The sequence below is a fragment of the Myodes glareolus genome, chromosome 17 (assembly GCF_982192425.1).
Source record: "Myodes glareolus chromosome 17, mMyoGla1.1, whole genome shotgun sequence".
NCBI lineage: Eukaryota > Metazoa > Chordata > Mammalia > Rodentia > Cricetidae > Myodes > Myodes glareolus.
In genome coordinates, this window is record NC_142042.1 from 41352705 (window position 1) to 41370613 (window position 17909).

Below are 17909 nucleotides of genomic sequence, written 5' to 3' on the forward strand. Positions count from 1 at the left end.
TTCTTTAAAGAAGGCACATGTTCATCTTATTTAAGAAGGAAACTGCAAGTGGGGACACCCACTGATGAGTTTCTTGAAATGTTCAGAGAGAACATTCCTTCCCCCAAAACTTCATTTCTTTGTTTCTGTGATAAAACACTCTACAATAGAAACAGAGCAACACAGAGAAAGATAGGGCTAATCTGGTTTATACCGTGAGGTCATAGTCCCTCCTTGAGAAGAGTCAGTGAAGAAAGTGATACAAGAACTTGAATCAGGAGCCGTGGAAGAGTGCTGCTGGCTGACTCACCTGTAGGCTGTGCCTAGCTAGACTTTTTATACAGTCCAGAACTTCCCCGGGGGCTGGTGTCACCCACAGTGGGTTGGCCCCGCTAATCAGTTAGCAGTTAAGACAGTACCCCAGAGGTCAATCTGATCTGGGCATACCTCCATTGAGACTCCCTTCTCAGATGACTCCAGACTGTGGAAAGTGGATAGTTAGAGCTAAAATAGACCTCATTGAAAAGAATGGATTCTTGGAGACTAAATCTTTCCCTAAGTTCTTCCCATCTTTGTTCTCCTTCCTGGCTTCCATGGGATGCTTTCCTTCATTGTGCCCTTCTTCCATGATGCTCTGCCTCACCATAGATAACCTCAGAAATGAAGAAGTCAACATCCACAAACTAAAACCGCTAATACTGTGAGACAAAATAAGTCTCCCTTCCTTTACGTTGTTCTTCTCAGGTGTTGGGCCATAGTGATGGAAAACTGAAACAGTGCTATTCATTTTTAATATTGAAATCTTGCAACTCATATAAATGTGTGTTTTGCCATAAAATACCTATATGTTTATTGATCAGAATGAATAGGTACTAGCTGATCAAATTCCGAAAATTTTAGACCTCTATTTCTTCAAAGTTATTTTATGTCTATTTTCTCGCCTTTATCATTTCTCTGTTTGGGAATCCAATTGTGTATATGTTATATAAGCCTATTTGCTTATTTATACTTATTTAATATATGTTATTCTTAATATTATATTATAGTTCCTCGTGATTTATTTTTTATATGATTTTTATTTCTTGGTCTAAATTTTTAAATTTTATTTATTTGTCGAGTCTCATGCATGGCATAGTGCGCATGTGAAGGTCAGAGGTCAACCTGTGGGAGTCAGCTCTCTCCTTCTACTCTCTGAGACCTAGGAATTAAACTCAGGTCATTAGGCTTAGAAACAAGTGCCTTGACCTACTGAGCCATCTCAGTAACCTATTTTGGATTTTTATTATTATCAATTACATTTATTCATTTATTTTACATCCCAAGCACAGTTTCCCCTTCCTCTTCTTCTCCTATTCTCTCCCCCCCCCCATTTCTGTTCATAAATGGGCAAGCCTCCCATGGATATCACAAAACATATCAGATCAAAGTTGCTGTAGGACTAAGCTCCTCCCCTTGTATTAAGACTGGGCAAGGCAACCCAGTATGAGAAATAGGTTCCCAAAAGCCAGCCAAAGCATTAAAGACAGACCCTGCTTCTACTGCTAGGAGCCCCACAATAAACCAAGCTACATAAACTGTCAAATATATGTAGAGGGTCTAAGTCGATCCCATACAGGCTTGCTGGCGTCAGTCCAGACTCTGTGAGCTCCTATAGTTCAGGTTAGTTGTTTCTGTGGGTTCCCTTGTGATGTCCTTGACTCCCACTTCATTCCCACTACATTCCTTCCTTCTTCTCTTCAGCAGGACTCCCCAAGCTTGACCCAATGCTTGACCGTGGGCTCTGCATCCGTTTCCATCAGCTATTGGATGAAGGCTCTTGGGTGACAACTAAGATAGTCACCAGTCTATGAGTATAGCAGAATATCGTTAAGCATCATTACATTGACTTTTTTTTTTTTATTTTCTCCATTCATGTTTGGTTCTATGCTAGGTGGGCCATTCAGAATTATTTTGGTTTTAAGAAAGATCTGTTGACTTGTTCTTAAGTTCACCAATCCCTTTTTTCCTAGTGATCAATCTACTCTTAAACATTCTGAGTGTAATTTTTCACTTCAAATATTATTCTTTTCCATTTTAGAACATTGAATGGTTTGTTTTGCTTTCGAGTTCGCTTATGATTAGTTCGACATTCTGTTACATCATTTTTTTTAAAAATTGGACCAAGTTAACCTGGGGTCAATTGTGTTTTCTTTTTAAGAAACACAATTCAATTTCATGTTTTATGATTAATAAGTTAGGGCTTAGAATCTAATCCACAAGAGTGCAAAAGACTACATCCCCACCCCCATCCTTTTTGAAGTTTTAGGAAATTTTGCCGTGTATTTAGAAATTTGCCTCTAAATTTTATTTAGAGTTCAAAACTTTTGTAGATATCATTCTGTTTTTGTCAACGGTGGCTGTCATCTAATACTGCCTTAGTCTCTGCAGTGAGAGACTAATTTTTTCATCAATTTATTCACATGCAAAGGGTCTCTGTCCTTCCCTCCTGGGAGAAAAGCAACCAAGGTTCTTTGATGGAACAAAAAAAAAATCTCACCCTCTTGCTCAATTTAGTTCCTAAAATCTTCTCTGGGTAACCTGGTCTGAATCTCAGGCAAGACAGACTGCAGAGTTCAGCTGTCGGTCACCACTGGGAGAAATCACCGTGCAGGAGGTCGGGATAGCGGCTCACATCACATCCACAGTCAAGTGTGCTCAGCAGCCTCTTTACGTTTGCAGTCCTGGGTTCTTTGGCCAAGGAAATGTGCTGACGATGGTGAACTGGGTCTTCTTGCATGAATTAGCATAAGACGGACAGCTGACCATGTCTCTACATGCCTACAAGCCACGCTTATGAAGACGGTCCCTCACTGAGACTCTGTTCTCGGATGACAATTAAAACTATCACATTACTTACCTTTTTTCTCCTTGGTCCCTTTTCTCTGTCTCTTCCTGGAGTCAACTATAACCTTGAGGTTTGCATTTACTTGAAACCCTGTCTTCACATGACTTCAAAACCCAAAGAATATATTTTCATTTTGAAATTCAGAAAAATACCACTGTTGGGATTCCTTCACTTGAAAAATATCTCCAAATAAGGGCTCTTATCTGTTTTATTCACAGATATATCCAAATTGATAACTGGCACTAATCCAGGATAGGCGTGCACAAATGTTTGTTACCCGAACCAACAGAGTGAAGTCTTGTAGATAGTTTCGTCTTCTCATACCTGAAGCTTAGAGATTTGGCTTAGTTGCCTGAGCATGAAGGTCAGATGCTTTTGAGGGTGGCTTGCTAGCTTTTCCAATGTAAGCATTTCCTTGTCTTTAAATCCAACTAAGCTGGAATAAGTAAGTCCATTTTAATAATATGAAATAAATATCTTCCTGCTTATTTTACTGTCTGATTAGCATGTGCCTAAGTCAGAAATAAGTTCTCAAAGCAATAAATTATACCCATCACAGAAGCACAAAGATAAGACAAAAATGGAGATTCTCTTTTGTCTACTGCTGACTTTTAACCTGTCCTAGGTACAGAATTCCTGTTTAACCCAATAAGAGCTCAGAGATACAGATATCTGACCAAGCATTAATAATATTACTGTATACAATATGAATACCATATTGTCATCATTAACATACTACATACATTATTTTTTTCAAACTGAAATTCTCTGTGTAGCTCAGAGGGACCTCAGACGTTCTACGAACAGCAGGCTGGACTTGAATCTATACTGACTCAGCTTCGTGGCCCGTTTTTTTTAAGATAGAGTCTCACATAGCCTAGGCTAGCTTATGTAACGCAGGATGATCTTGAACTTCTGATCTTCCTGTCTCAAACCTCATAAGTACTAGGGTTACAGGTGTGTATTACCACTCCATTTTATGTGGGTCCAGGGACCCAAACTTGGGGCTTTATGGATATTAGACAAGCTCTCCATATAAATGCATCATCATCATCACTTCCTTCAATTGAATGTTTTCCTTAAAAGATTACTCTTTTTAAATGCAGATTTCCCATTTTTTACTGTTTCTTGCAAAACATATTTTATATGTGTTATATAGTTTCAGTGTTGTAGAATGGGAGCATTAAGTCCTATGTGATGAAACTTGTGAGGTGCAGGATGCTTACTTACACTTACTAATGCATTTCATATAAAAGACACCACATGCAATTGGAAGGTTTGCAAATGAGGAAGCCGAGCAGCGTGTGAGAGATGGCTGCTTGAGGTTGCAGGAGCTCTGTAAGCTGCAGAAGGGAGCCAATCTTCTGAGCCTCTGCCATGTTGCCATGGACTTCTATTCATCAGCAAGGCATTCCTGTGTATTCTGCTTTGCAAGACTGGAAATTCCCTGAGAACTTTCCCAGAAAGCTGCATGCCATTTAAAGGCAAAGAAAACTGAAACTCTGCGTGAACCCAACATGTGGGAAATAAACCTAAGAAAGTAGACACATGGCTCTTTCTAAATGGTGGTATTTTTGAAACATATAACAATGTTCTCTCTTAGACAGGGGTGTATGCACTATTGTCTCTTGTGCTGGGTTTCCCTGATATATAATCAACAAAAAGTGTCTATTGACTCATAATACATACTTAGCATTGCTTGAGACAGTGGGTTTCCTATAGAGGAATCTGTATAATCTCTGCCCTTTCAGAGCTTTCCACCGAGGACAAAGAGTAAAATCAACATATTTTAAGGCACAAGGCAAGGCAAGATGGCTCTTAATTGCTCTAAGTGCTAAATTGCAGTGTACAAACTATTAATACCATACAATTGATTGGGGACGGATACATGACGTTCGGGACTTGCTCCAAGAATTCTGAGAATCTAGTTCCTGTTTCAGAGCCTGCATGGGTGTTCTTTTCACAAGCAGTAGGTAAAGTGAACACATTTGTTTCATTCATTTTGTTTATTTTACAATTCACACGGCAAACCTTAAGAGGAGGTGAATAAGACCTACAACAATTTGGGGGAAAAGCCTGTGGAGGAAACAGAATTACCGTTGCTATTCAAGTTGGCGAAGAGAAGAACAGACCAGTGTAAACAGAATGGGTGAATAGGGATGCAGCGAGGGAGGGTGCCGGCCAGAGTGGACTTGGAGTTTTGTGGGAAAGTCCAGGGCCACAAACAAAGTGGAACAACTTGTGGGTGGGAGAGGGGAATTAGGAGTTGTATGCTTTGGACAGAGGCAAAGGAAGAAAAGTTGATGGATATTTTAAGATATCCACACATGACAGATTTTAAACTTGGTTACAGGTTGTTGACAGTGGAGCTGAAGGAAGTGGCTGCAGTTGTGGGAATCCTTGTAGGGGAAAATAGGAAGCTGGAGCGATACAGAGAAGCAGGAACCGAATCACCAAGTGGTGAGGGGCTCCTCTCGCGATTGCTGGAGAGGTTGGAGAGGAACGCTACAGAGAAGAAAATGACCACCACTGACCAGGCAGCAAGATGAAGGGATGGACGGGAAAAACGAGCTTCATGCTCTCCAGTGCCCGGGAGATCATGCTGCCAGTGACAACACAGAGGTGGTGAACTAGAACTAGACAAGGGGATTTGATCTTCCCCATGTAGAATGGGCACGGCAGCAAAACTGGGCAATAGCACTATGGCAATTTTGCAAAGTTGAATAGAGACGTTCTGATGAGCATATTAAAATGTGTAACATCCCAGTCACACATGAACCCTCATAGCATATTGTACCCTGCATAACGTGAAGTTCCTATGTAGTAACAATGCCTTTTGGTGGAATGGAGGACAAGAAAATCAAGACCATTTCCCTGAAAGCTGTCACCAAACTCACCATTATTCTTGTCTCTTTCGATTTCAGACCAATCTGTGTTCTATACATACCTGAATTGAAAAGACCACTTGTGTATTTTACTGGATGGTGGGGAGGAAAAGGTTTTCCTTTTTATTGGTGGTGATATCTAGGGAAGCTGAACCGTCATAATGACATTTAAAATCAGTTTGATTTTAAGTCTTATAAAAAGGTGAAGAGTAAATAATACCAGAAAAGTGAAATCTATGAAAGTCCAAGGGGCAGATAGAACCGAGGAGGCAGAGTTTAATTCAATACAAAAAGCACTTTCTAAAAATGTGAACTCCCCATAAATGGAAAAAGCTAAGCATTCCCTCTTCTGGAAATATTGCAGCAGTAGCTCGACTCTGAGGAGATGCTATAGATAGAATTCTGACTTGGGGCTTAAGACTGGGAGACCTCCATAGCAGCGTTTCTGTTACCTTCCTCTCGTGTGTCGTGGGTAAGCAGAAAGCTTGTAAGAATACTAATCATGTCCACTTACTCATGCAAGTTAGGGCTTGGGGTTTTTAATTAGATATTGCGGACTTAACAGTGCACAGCCTGACCGACTCTCCACGACTTGGCAGGTAGGAGGGGCGCCGGCAGCAAAGAGCTCACCGCTGTCTTAGAAGCGAACACGTCGCAAGCAGGGAGCATACAACGCAGCCTTAAGGAGCCAAAGAAGCCTTTAGGGAATAGGTAACATATAATCTGAAATTACTCCAGAGAATATTTGTTAAGGGGAAACTCAAACTTCGTAAGTTTACTCAGAAAACATACTTTCTTTAAAAGAAAAAAGATTGAAGACTGTGAACCTCCAACGGTCAGATTTTCGTCAAGTTCTTTTTTTGTGTGTGTGAATTATTACTGGTAAGTATATGAACAAATGCCCAGCAAATGTAGTTATCAAGGTTACCTTTGCTTCTAAAAAGACAAAACAAAACCACCAAAAAAAAAAAAAAAAAAAAAAAAAAAAAAAAAAAAAAAAGAAAAAAAAATGTTCTGAGGACCGCCACCTGCTATTTCTCCTTACAGTCCTCATTACTTCCATCTGTCTCATTGCTCAGGTCAAAACCCCAGGAGTCAACACAGGATATGGTACAGCATACTCCTAATCCCAGTATTTTTAGGAGGATCATCACAAGTACAAGACCAACCTGGGCTTGTAGTCAAATTAAGATCAAATAAGCCTGAACTATGTAGCAAGACCTTGAAAAAAAAAAAAAAGCCAACCAGACGTTCTCAGTCTTCCTGTGAACAAGGCCGATATAGTTTATCAGCTCCCTCCAAGAGTACCTGAAGTAATTGCCTCTCTCAGCTTCCAGCGCTATTAACCTGCCACAAACCAGTCATTTCTCCTTAGAGCCCTAGATGCCAGTAGCGTTCACATTGCACTAGCTGTGAAAACCAGAATCTCTCCAAATATTGCCGAAGGCCTTTGGCAAAATTAGGAGGCACAAAGTCACCCCAGGTCTGCGTGGTTGTTGTTCATCACTTTACTAACCTTCTTGTTCCATTTTTATCCTTTTTTAATCTACACCTCATCTAGTAGCCAGAAAAACCTTACTACAGCGTGTAAGAACCTTGAGAGATCAGAAGTAGCCACATACAGTGATTAGATTTGTCTCTTGGGAGAAAGAGCTTGTGTGGTTACAAGATGTGGTCAAGAAAAGCAGAAAACTAGAGAAACAGAAAAACATAAAGCTTTGGGGTTTGACAGAATGTTACTAGTCTTGACTCTGCCATTTAGATCCCCCAAGGCCGCCTTAAACAAGCTTTTACCCTCCTTGGGTTTCAGTGTCTATACTTGTGTGATAGGCATAATTATTCTTACCCCTGGGATGACAGGGAGATTAAACAGGACAACATGTTAAAACCCTGCATTGTGCCTCATACACTGTAAGCAATGAGTGGTTGACAGCTATTGAGACATCTGAGGTAGTAATCATGGAGTTGAGAGAAGAAGGTAAGCACCAGAGATGTTAGGAATAAGCGAGCTTGGGAAACACTGACATTTTCATGTTTGGGGATGAGAAAGAATAAAGGACAATGTTTAGATCGTTGATACTGGCAGCTTTGTAAGCAAAAAGAGCAGACCCTGAACTTTCTGAAGAAGAAGAGGGGGGTGGTCTCTGCTGCAGAAGGAAAGTCCTCTGCTTCCATCCCATCCATCCTCTTCCCCACCCCCACCTTCCCTCCATCTCACAGTTCAGAACTTGGGATCCTTAGCTCTCTCCAATTGGCACATCAGTCAGATTTAAAGCTGTGCTTAGAAACAAAGCCTACAGCTTTAATTTCCCTAAACTAAATCTAGTGTTTGCACCGATAGTCAGTTTGGGGGAAAAGAGAAAACTACAGAAGCTAACAGTACCAAAAATACATTTTGGGGCTGGTGAGATGGTTTTGCAGTAAAAAGCACTTGCCACAGCCTGACTACCTGGATCGGATCCCCAGAACCTATGTGGCTGAAGGATAAAACCCACTCTCCCCAAATTGTTCTCTGACTTGGATGTGTTCATAGTGATATATGCAAACCCCTCAAATAATAATACTTTTAAAACTATAAATACATTTTATATTATTTTGAAGTTTCTCTAGATTTCTGCAAATATTACTTTTATGAAATTATAGTATTTATGTGTTTTCAAGTAAACATTATTTAAGAAGCCCCTAGACATCTACAAAGGTATTTGGCAGGAACAGGTTAAGACTTCCTGCCATTAATTCATTACAGAAGTCATGCGTGTTTATTAATGTGTTGTTGTTTGTGTGTACTGCTGCCTTTGCTTCTATCCATAAGACTCAACCATCACCCTGTGTTCCTCCAAGGAAAACAGTCACATGAATTAGCGTTTGTCATTGTTCTGAGCAGTCTTTGGACCCTTTGCTTTCCCCTTGGTCTTAAGATGTCAGACTGATTTAAGCACTGCCCACTCATTTTTCCGCCGTCCACAAGCGTTATTGAGCAGAGGCTACTAGGCTGCATGAGGGCTGTAGTCCTAAAAAAGGAGACTTGTAGGAAAGTTACCAGACAACATGGGAGTTACTTTGCTCAGGATCAAGTTTTATGGCATGTGAATTCCCTGACATTTGTTGGGAGGTGACATTGAGAAGAAAGGAAATTCCAATAAAGGATCGAGTTTGCCCAGGTTGGGTAAGTAGCGTTTCTGTAAAGCTGTTCCTGCATTTTCTATCAGTCTTTGGAACCTTAAGCAGAGTGAAGGGCATTTTGTTCTCTATCTTGATGACTTTAGCATCCTCGGTTAGGTTGAGGAACAAGTGGATATTTAGGATATTTTCATTCCTTCAGTCATTAGTCTAGAGATACAATGTTGATCACTGTGGGTGCAAATATTAGGCAAACATTGACTTTTAAAGCATTTTGCAATGAGTTGGTTATTCATAAATGAATGCCTGACACCTGCTGGCCGATTGTGGAATTTTACTTAGCTATTGAAGTGGAGTTTGTGAATTTTCCATATAGCGAAATCCATCAATTGGAAACGCACAGTTCTATGTGTTTTGATCAGTATGTGTGGTTACATAACCACCATCAGGATTCAGAATAGTCCTATTAACTCCCAGAATCCTTTTGTAGTCGATTCCTCCTTCAGGACCAAGTGAACACTGATCTGCTTTCTGTTCCAATAGCGTTACATTTTCCAAAATGCCATGTGCATAGAATCACATGGAATGTCTGCCTTATGTGTCTGCCTTCTTTCCTTTAACTCAGCACTTGGCAGATTCAGCCCTGCTGCTACAAATATCAGTAGCTTGCTCTTTTACATTCTAAGTAACCTTTACAAAATGAGTAAATCACGATGTGTTTATCCTTTAATAGATGACAGAAATTTGAGCTATTTTCAGTTCTCTCTCTCTCTCTCTCTCTCTCTCTCTCTCTCTCTCTCTCTCTCTCTCTCGTGTGTTTACACCCTTAAACTTGACATGTAATTGCACATATTTATGAAATGCAGTGTGATATCGCGATACATTTAAACAAAATGTAATGATCAGAGCATGACAATTGGCCTACCCATTATTTCTGGCATTAATCATCTCCTTGTATTGAAGGCATTCAAGATCCTCTCTACTAGGGATTTTGAAATATGTAATTAGCTGTTTCCCACCACACTTATCCTACTGGACTATAGAACACTAGAAATTATTCAACCTACTCACAGAAATACTGTACTAGCTATACCCTCTCTTTAATCTTTTCTTCCCGAACCTTCTCAGTCTCTGGTATCCACTGCTCCTATTCTATACAAAGTCAAATTTTAGCACACACACACACACACACACACACACACACACACCACACGGGAGAGGAAGAGATATCTGTCATTCTGTGCCTGATGTATTTACTCAACACAAAACACAATGCTTTCCAGGTCAACCCGTGTTGTGAAAACTATGGATTTCATTCTTTTTGTGGCTAACTAGTATTCCAGCATGAATAATAGCACAAATTATTTACCCATTCATCTACTGATGGACACTTGGGATGATTCCACATTTTGGCTAATTTTGGCAGAAGAGTGTGGCAGCAGCCAGGGGAAGGCAGATTCCTCTTCAGTACACTGATTTAGTTTTCTTTAGTTATTCACTCAGTTGCAGAACTGCGCCCTGTGATAGTTCTATTTCTAGTTTGGTTGAGGGAAACTGTACTGGGTTCCACAATAGCCATGTTAACCACATTCCTACTAAATGACTAAGGACTACTAAAGGACTAAGAGCTCCACTCCTCACCAACGTGTGTGTGTGTGTGTGTGTGTGTGTGTGTGTGTGTGTGTGTGTGTGTTTGCTGTCACAGCAAGCCGTTCATTATTTAGTTGTTTTAACTGGGGTGAGAGGATATCTCATTGTGGTGCGATCTCTGAGAGATGCTTAGAATTTTTTCCATATGTTCACTCATCATTGGGTATTTTCCTTTTGCAAAATGCCCGTCGGATCATTTGCCCTTCTAAAAACTGGATTGTTTGGCCTTTTGTTGAGCGCCTGAGTTTCGCGCAGTCTCTGAATACAAGTCTCCCACCCTGCAAATCACTTGCAGTTCTCCCTCACCTTGTATGCGCCATTCACACCATGGTATAAAGGTGGAAAAAGACCGTTTTCTTTGTGTGCACAAGCAGGTTAGTCCAATAAAATCCCACCTGGCAGTCTTTGCATTAGCTGCTGTGCTTTTTTCAAATATATATATATATATATATATATATATATATATATATATATATATATATATATATATGAGATCTCTTTAAGTCTATTACTTAGTCTTTAAAGGTGTGTCAATTTTATCTTTTTTTTGTGTGTGTGTGTGTTTTGTTTTGTTTTGTTTTGAGGCAAGGTCTCACCATGTAGCTGTAGCTGGTCTGAAACTCACTCTGTGGGCCAGGTCGACACATAGAGTCATAGAGTCATTAGAGGCATTGTGCCACCAACCATACCCAGCTAAAATATAATGTCTTGGTTTTGTTATTTATTCTTTAGCCTCAATTTTATCTATTTACTGTGATATTATCCCTTTGCTACCTTGAGTTTTGGGATTGGTTTTCTCCTTGTTTTAGTCATGATGCTAGCTTGTTCATTTGAAGTCTTTTTGCTTCTCTATGCAGGGTGATCTTGAACTTGTGATCCCCTTTCCCCCACCTTCCAAGCTCTGTGCCACCCTGCCCAGCGTATGTGGTGCTGGGGATTGAACCCAGGGCCTTGTGCATGCTAGGCAAGCACTCTGTCACCTGAGCTACGTCTCCAGTCCCAGACGAGGCAGTTATCACACACTCAGCTCTCAATGCTATGTGTGAGAGCTTCGGGGAGAATGTCTTTCCATTCTTACTTGATTTAAGAACATTTTTAAGCCCCCTGTCAATTTCTTTTTTTAAAAAAAAATTCTTTTATTTCTTGAGATTATAACATAATTACATCGTTTTCCCCCTTCCCCCTCCAAAGTGTTTTTTTCAGAATCTTTGCATTTCTTGAATCCTGTTACGCTTCCATGCTTTCCGCATTCCTCGGCCCCTCCAGCTGGAAGAGAGTTGTTCATTGGTGCAGATCCTTTCTGGGGTGGGGCAATGAGTGAGTGGCAGGGGCAGTGAGTGGCAGGCTGCTCCACTCAGTCTTGCTGATTTCAGATCTGCTTCTGACTCTTTATGGTTATGAACAAGGTTTTGATGAACGTTTATGTTTTCGTGTGCCCACATAAATCTCTATTTGCTTGGTAAATCCTTAGGCCTTGGGTGCTGTTAAAAGATGAATGCGTGTTTGGCTGTATAAGAAACAACATCTCCTGCTTTTCAAAGGTAGTTTTATACACATTCCTTACGGTAAATGCATGTTTCATTTTTTTTTTGTAGTTCTCTTTATTTAGTTTATTATTTTGGGGACAGAGCTCTCACCACATGACTCTCTGGCCTGGAATGCACTGTGCATGTTGTGTCTCCCCCAACCCCACACACTATCCTTGTGACAAGTCTCCTGCTTTGACCTCTTGAGTGCTGGAATTACAGATGCTCACCAACACACCTGGATGCATGATTCAGTTGAGAAGACACATTGACTTTTGCTTCCCAGAAGTAATTTTGCCCGCCATATAACTACATACTGTTCTAGCATACTTTCTGCGCTTCATATCTTTGTTATAGAAATTCATTGGACAAATATATCTTTAATTTCACTTGAGACTAACAAGAGTGGTTTTCTTAAGATTGTCGTGAACTAACACTTTAAAGGAAATGGGCTGTTACACAGAAGGAAGAGTACAGCCTTGAAGCCAGCAGCGTGACGGTTGCATAAACCTTACCAGATAAACAAGTTACGTCTGTGAACAAGGCTTACTGTAGCCTCATCCTGTGGATGGTACAATATCTACACTGCAGGCTTTCACAACAGGGATAAGTGTAGACTGGGGTCGGCATAGAGGAGGTGTTACTCCTGCTGTCTGTAGCTAAAATTAAAACATGTGCTGTGGTAGGGCATGGAGCTCACGAGGCCCCTGCCTCTAGCTGGGGGCCTGTTGCTAATTAATGGCTGCTACAGGAAGGAGAGCCCTTTCCTTAGGTGTAGCTGCTCACAAGTTTCTCACGATCCAGTAAACGACCCTAGAACCACGCACATGCGAGCAATTCTAACTAAACTCAGTGGGTCAGGTTTTCAAGGGCCTGAAAGTAGGAGGGCTCCAGGGAGCGTGGGAGAGGAGAGGACACAGGCGAATGTAAAGGAGCGACTAGTATCAAAATACATTGAACGTATGTCAATTAATGAGTTAACATTTATTTTGAAAAATAAAACCGACTGAAACAAAAGACTGCATTATAAAAGCAAGCAATAGCACATGATCTGCATTTTATTGTTTACTAGAAAAGTGTTTTTAACAAAATTTATACTTGCCTGAGATAAGTGAATTTTTGTTTCTACTGTTTGGGATGTGTGAATTTTAAAGCTTTGTTATTCTGATACTTTGTCACACAGAATTCAATGTCTAAATTATGCCTTTGATTTGACTGAGAAACCTCATTATTGCACAAATTCTGTAATGGATGCTATAGCTTATTTAATATGATCAACCTAGGCTGGAATTCATCATAACTTAATAGCATATTTATTAATTTATTTGTTCACTGTGGGAGAGGGCATGCCTGTCATGGCATACAAGCATGGGTCAGCAAATAACTTTACATTGGTCTCCTTCCATGATGTGGCTTTCAGGGCTTGAACTCTGGTCATCTGGCTTAGTGGCCAGTGCCTTTACTGGCGGAGCCAGCTCGCTTGCCCTAACTTCGTCTCTCTATATTCACTGAAGACCTTTTTTCTAAATTTATTTTTAATTTTTAAAACAATCTTTTTTATTTACAACAAACCCAGTTCCCTCTTCCTCCCCTCCTCCTGCTACCCTCATCTTCCCCTCAGCCCCCCACCCCCCATCCACTCCTCATAGAGGATAAGGCCTCTCATGGGGTGTCAACAAAGTCTGGCACATCACTTGAGGCAGGACCAAGCCTCCCCCCCCCCCCCCCCCCGCATCTAGGCTGAGTAAGGTATCTCTCCACAGGGAATGGACTCCAAAAGGCCAGTTTATGCATTTGGGATAAATACTAGTTCCACTGCTAGTGGTCCCACAAACTGCCCAAGACACACAACTGTCACCCACATTCAGAGAACCTTTTTGGTCCTATGCAGGTTCTCCAGCTGTCAATCCAGAATCAGCGAGCTCCCACTAGCTGATGTCAGCAGTTTCTGTGTCTCCCGACCATGGTCTTGACCCCTTTGCTCACATTATCGCTCCTCCCTCTCTATTACTGGACTCCAGGAGTTCTGTCCAGTGCTTAGCTGTGGATCTCTGCATCTGCTTCCATCAGTTACCGGATGAAGGTTCTATGATGGCAATTAAGATAATCATCAGTCTGATTACAGGGGAAGGGCAGTTAAGGCAACTTCTCTCCTCTTGCTTAATTTCTTAGCTGGGGTCATCCTGGTGGATTCCTGGGAATTTCCCTAGGGTCAGTTTCTTGCTATCCCCAGAATGGCTCCCTCTAGCAAGATATCTCTTTCCTTGCTCTCCCTCTCTGTCCCTCCCCAACTCTACTTTCCTGATCCCTCATGTTCTCCTCCCCCTCCCCCTCCCCCTTCCGCCCTCCACTCCCTCATGCTCCCAATTTACTCACTAGATCTTGTCCATTTCCTCTTTCCAGGGGAATTTATATGCGTCTTTCTGAAGGTCCTCCTTGTTTCCTAGCTGCTCTGGGGTTGCGGACTGTAGGCAGGTTATTCTTTGCTTTGTGGCTAATATCCACTTATGAAGCAAAAGCAGGGACGGTGGGCTCTTTTTAGCCTTGCTAGTCTAAAAGTTTTGCTAAGTTTACTGGAAGGCAGCTAAAGGACAGAAACCTTAGTTTATTGGGCTGCACTGACACCTGCTGGTAAGAAAGTCAATTTTTAAAAATTGTGTTTTAGAAGTAGGACCTTACTTTAGTCTTCAAAACTTGTATTTGCGTTCTGGGTTTAAAACAGTAGTAGCTGTAAATAGAAATTTTTGATTCATAGTAAGCCTGTGGGCATATTATAAACCACTGGCTCTCAACCTTTCTAATGCTGCAACCCTTTAATACAGTTCCCCATGCTGTGGTGACCCCCAATCATAAAATTATTTCCACTGCGGCTTCATAGCTATAATTTTGCTACTGTAACGAATCTTAATGTAAACATCTGTGTTTTCTGGTGGTCATGGGCGACCCTGTTCAGAAAGGATCTCTTGATCCCCCAAAGGATTGCAAGTCACAGATTGAGAACCACTACCATAAACAGACATGGTGTTAAGGAGTAAGTATCTTCAAAGATAACCTCTCCAGGTCTGCTTGTCATCCTGACCTTCCATCCTCAGACACTACAGTACTGAGCAATGCTTAAATCAGAACCCACTCAGAGACACTGCTCTGGACAGATGGGCCTAGGCAGAGTGAAGGGTAGTTTCAAGAGGGGGATATCCCAGGGTAGTGTTTTCTCTTGCCAAAAAGGAAAACATGGCTGCTACTGTTTCTGCTCAAGATAGGGCTTCACATAGTCTAGGGCAGCCTCAGATGTGCCGTGTCACCAAGTGTGACTGGAATTCCTTGTCTCCCACCCTCTGCATGCTGGGAGTGTATGTATGTCACAAACGCGGTTCATGCAGTGCCAAGGGTTGAACCCTGGGCTTTGTGCATGGTAGGTGAGCACTCAACTAACTTAGCTCCATGTCCACCCACAGCTGCTACTTTTTAAGACTAACTGATTCAACACTCTGACGTAGGGTCATCAAATTTTACAAATGGAAAGAAATTTACTAATCATTTAGTTTGCCCCTCTCTTTTACAAACAAGGAAGGTGAGAAAAATAAATTTAAATAATGGGTATCTGGAAGATTCTAGGGGAAAAGAGTTCCCTGATGCTCACATTCTAGAATTCTTCATTAGATGTGTATTGCTTGTGATTTAAACCAAAAAAAATTATACGTGCAAACATGCTTCAAAATTTATATTCAGTTTTCCTCAACTCGTTTGTGCCAGTTTTCTCAAACTCGAGAAGTGTTATTTGAATACACAGTGTGTTATGTAACACTGTTATCTGACGCTTCCAAAATATCTTTTTTTTTCCAAGTCCTTCTCAGAAAAACAAACTCTATTGTGTATTTCTTGACGTGAGAATGTAAAGGGAACTGTGGATCAGAGAGGGGACGCCAGTCAGAATAAGGCTTCTCGGGGGACCTGTGTGGCTTTCTGATGGGGCTGTACTCACAGTATCACACTGGACATCTTACAAACACAGAAGCACATTTCTCCTTGGGCCTTTCATTCACGCGGGCATCACCACATGGGCAACACATAAGGATGCAACTTACAAGTGAGACAGCAGGCTGTGTAGGTAATAACCAAATGGCCTATGAAATGACGCCAAGCAGGTTTTTGCTGTCACAGTCAAATGTGCCCTGCTCATTGGTGGATACTCAGCAACACCACCCTTACCAGACCAGAGGTGCGGAGTGTCCCCCGAGTTGTAACAACCAAAACTATTTCTCCAAATTGCCAGCATGCACACATATGCACACGCACACACATAAACACACACACACACACACACACACACACACACACACACAATCGGTCCAGGTTAACTTCTGGTATGAAATAAAGCTGCTTTCTTGTGATCAAACAAAACAAAAGAAAAGAAAACAAAAAAGAACTACTTTAAAAATCTCAATCGGGTCTTTTATTTTCCCTTAGAAATAAATAAAATGCTGAGATACAAAAAGAGGTCCAAGAGTCACCTCCCAGTCAGATAAATACTTCTGGATCCAGGCATGAAGCTCAGGACTATAATCCCAGAGACCAAAGGCTGAGCCAAGAAAACTGTAAACTGAAGGCTAGCCCACACAATAAACTAAATAAGACCAGCCTGGATGACATAGCAAACACACAGACAGACAGACAGACAGACAGACAGACACACACACAGAGACACACACACAGAGACACACACACACAGACACACACACCTTTCCTGCAGTGGGCTTATTAATATATTTATTTTGGTATTTACAGAATTTGTTCTCTCTTCATGTTGTACAGCGTAATTTTGATACAACCATACTTCATAACTTTAAAAACAACCTCTTGGCTGCACTGCCCTTCGTCTGTGATGGCATGAAAGAATCTTTTGTTCTTGTAGCATGGCCAACTTCCTTCCCGACCAAGCACGACATGGCAGGGGTTTCAGCCTTACCCTGCAGGGAAGGGAATTAAGGAGGGTCAAGACTCAGTGTAAGCACGAGTTGGAAAATAATGGGGTTTCTGCTATGAAAGATTTTATGAAAGGAGAGAGGCTAGGAGCGAATAAACCAGGGTGTGGGGGAGTAACACGGTTGGGAGTCTTGTAAGACAAAAGCTGTATAGGATAGAGAATTATGTGTCCACACAACAACCTTGAAGTCATTCCTAGAAGCCCTTCTAAAGCTTCCCGAAGCTTCTACTGGCCTTCTAACTGTCACTGGCAGTTCCTCACCACCTTTTCAGCCTTCTCAACCTAGTGTTCTGTGAAAGAGAAGCCTTTGAAGCCCTGTAGCACTCCAATGTCTTATATGGAATAAGTAGATGACAGGAAAATTGAAATGGTGAAGTGGGGAAGGCTGATGGGAAACAGGTGTCCCCCGATAGGCTATTAATAGTGTCACCATGGCAACACGTCTGGAGGAGTCTAGCAATGTGTATCAAAACCCCAAGAAAGATGAGACAAAAACCACTACCTAGATCCAGGCGCTCACTTTCGTTGGACTTCATGTTAAGGAAATAATCATAGGATATACTCCCAGATATGGGAGAGAGGCAGGGTTGTTGATTTACCCATTATTGTAGAGTAAGAAGGCAGGTGAAATGGGAACATTCTAACCGATTGCAGAATCATGGTACACACAACGAAATAACCAAGAAACCGTGCTATTAAGACACGTTTGGGCGCCCTCCACTACTGCTAGGAGTCTTAGCTGGGGTTATCCCTGTAGTGTAGCTAGAAGGCCATCCTGCTGGTCCCCCTGCACTGGTTTGTACTTGCCTGTCTGTTTCCAAAGCTGCTTATGAAATATACACTCGGAGGCTTATTTATCAGTTACAATTGTTTGGCCAATG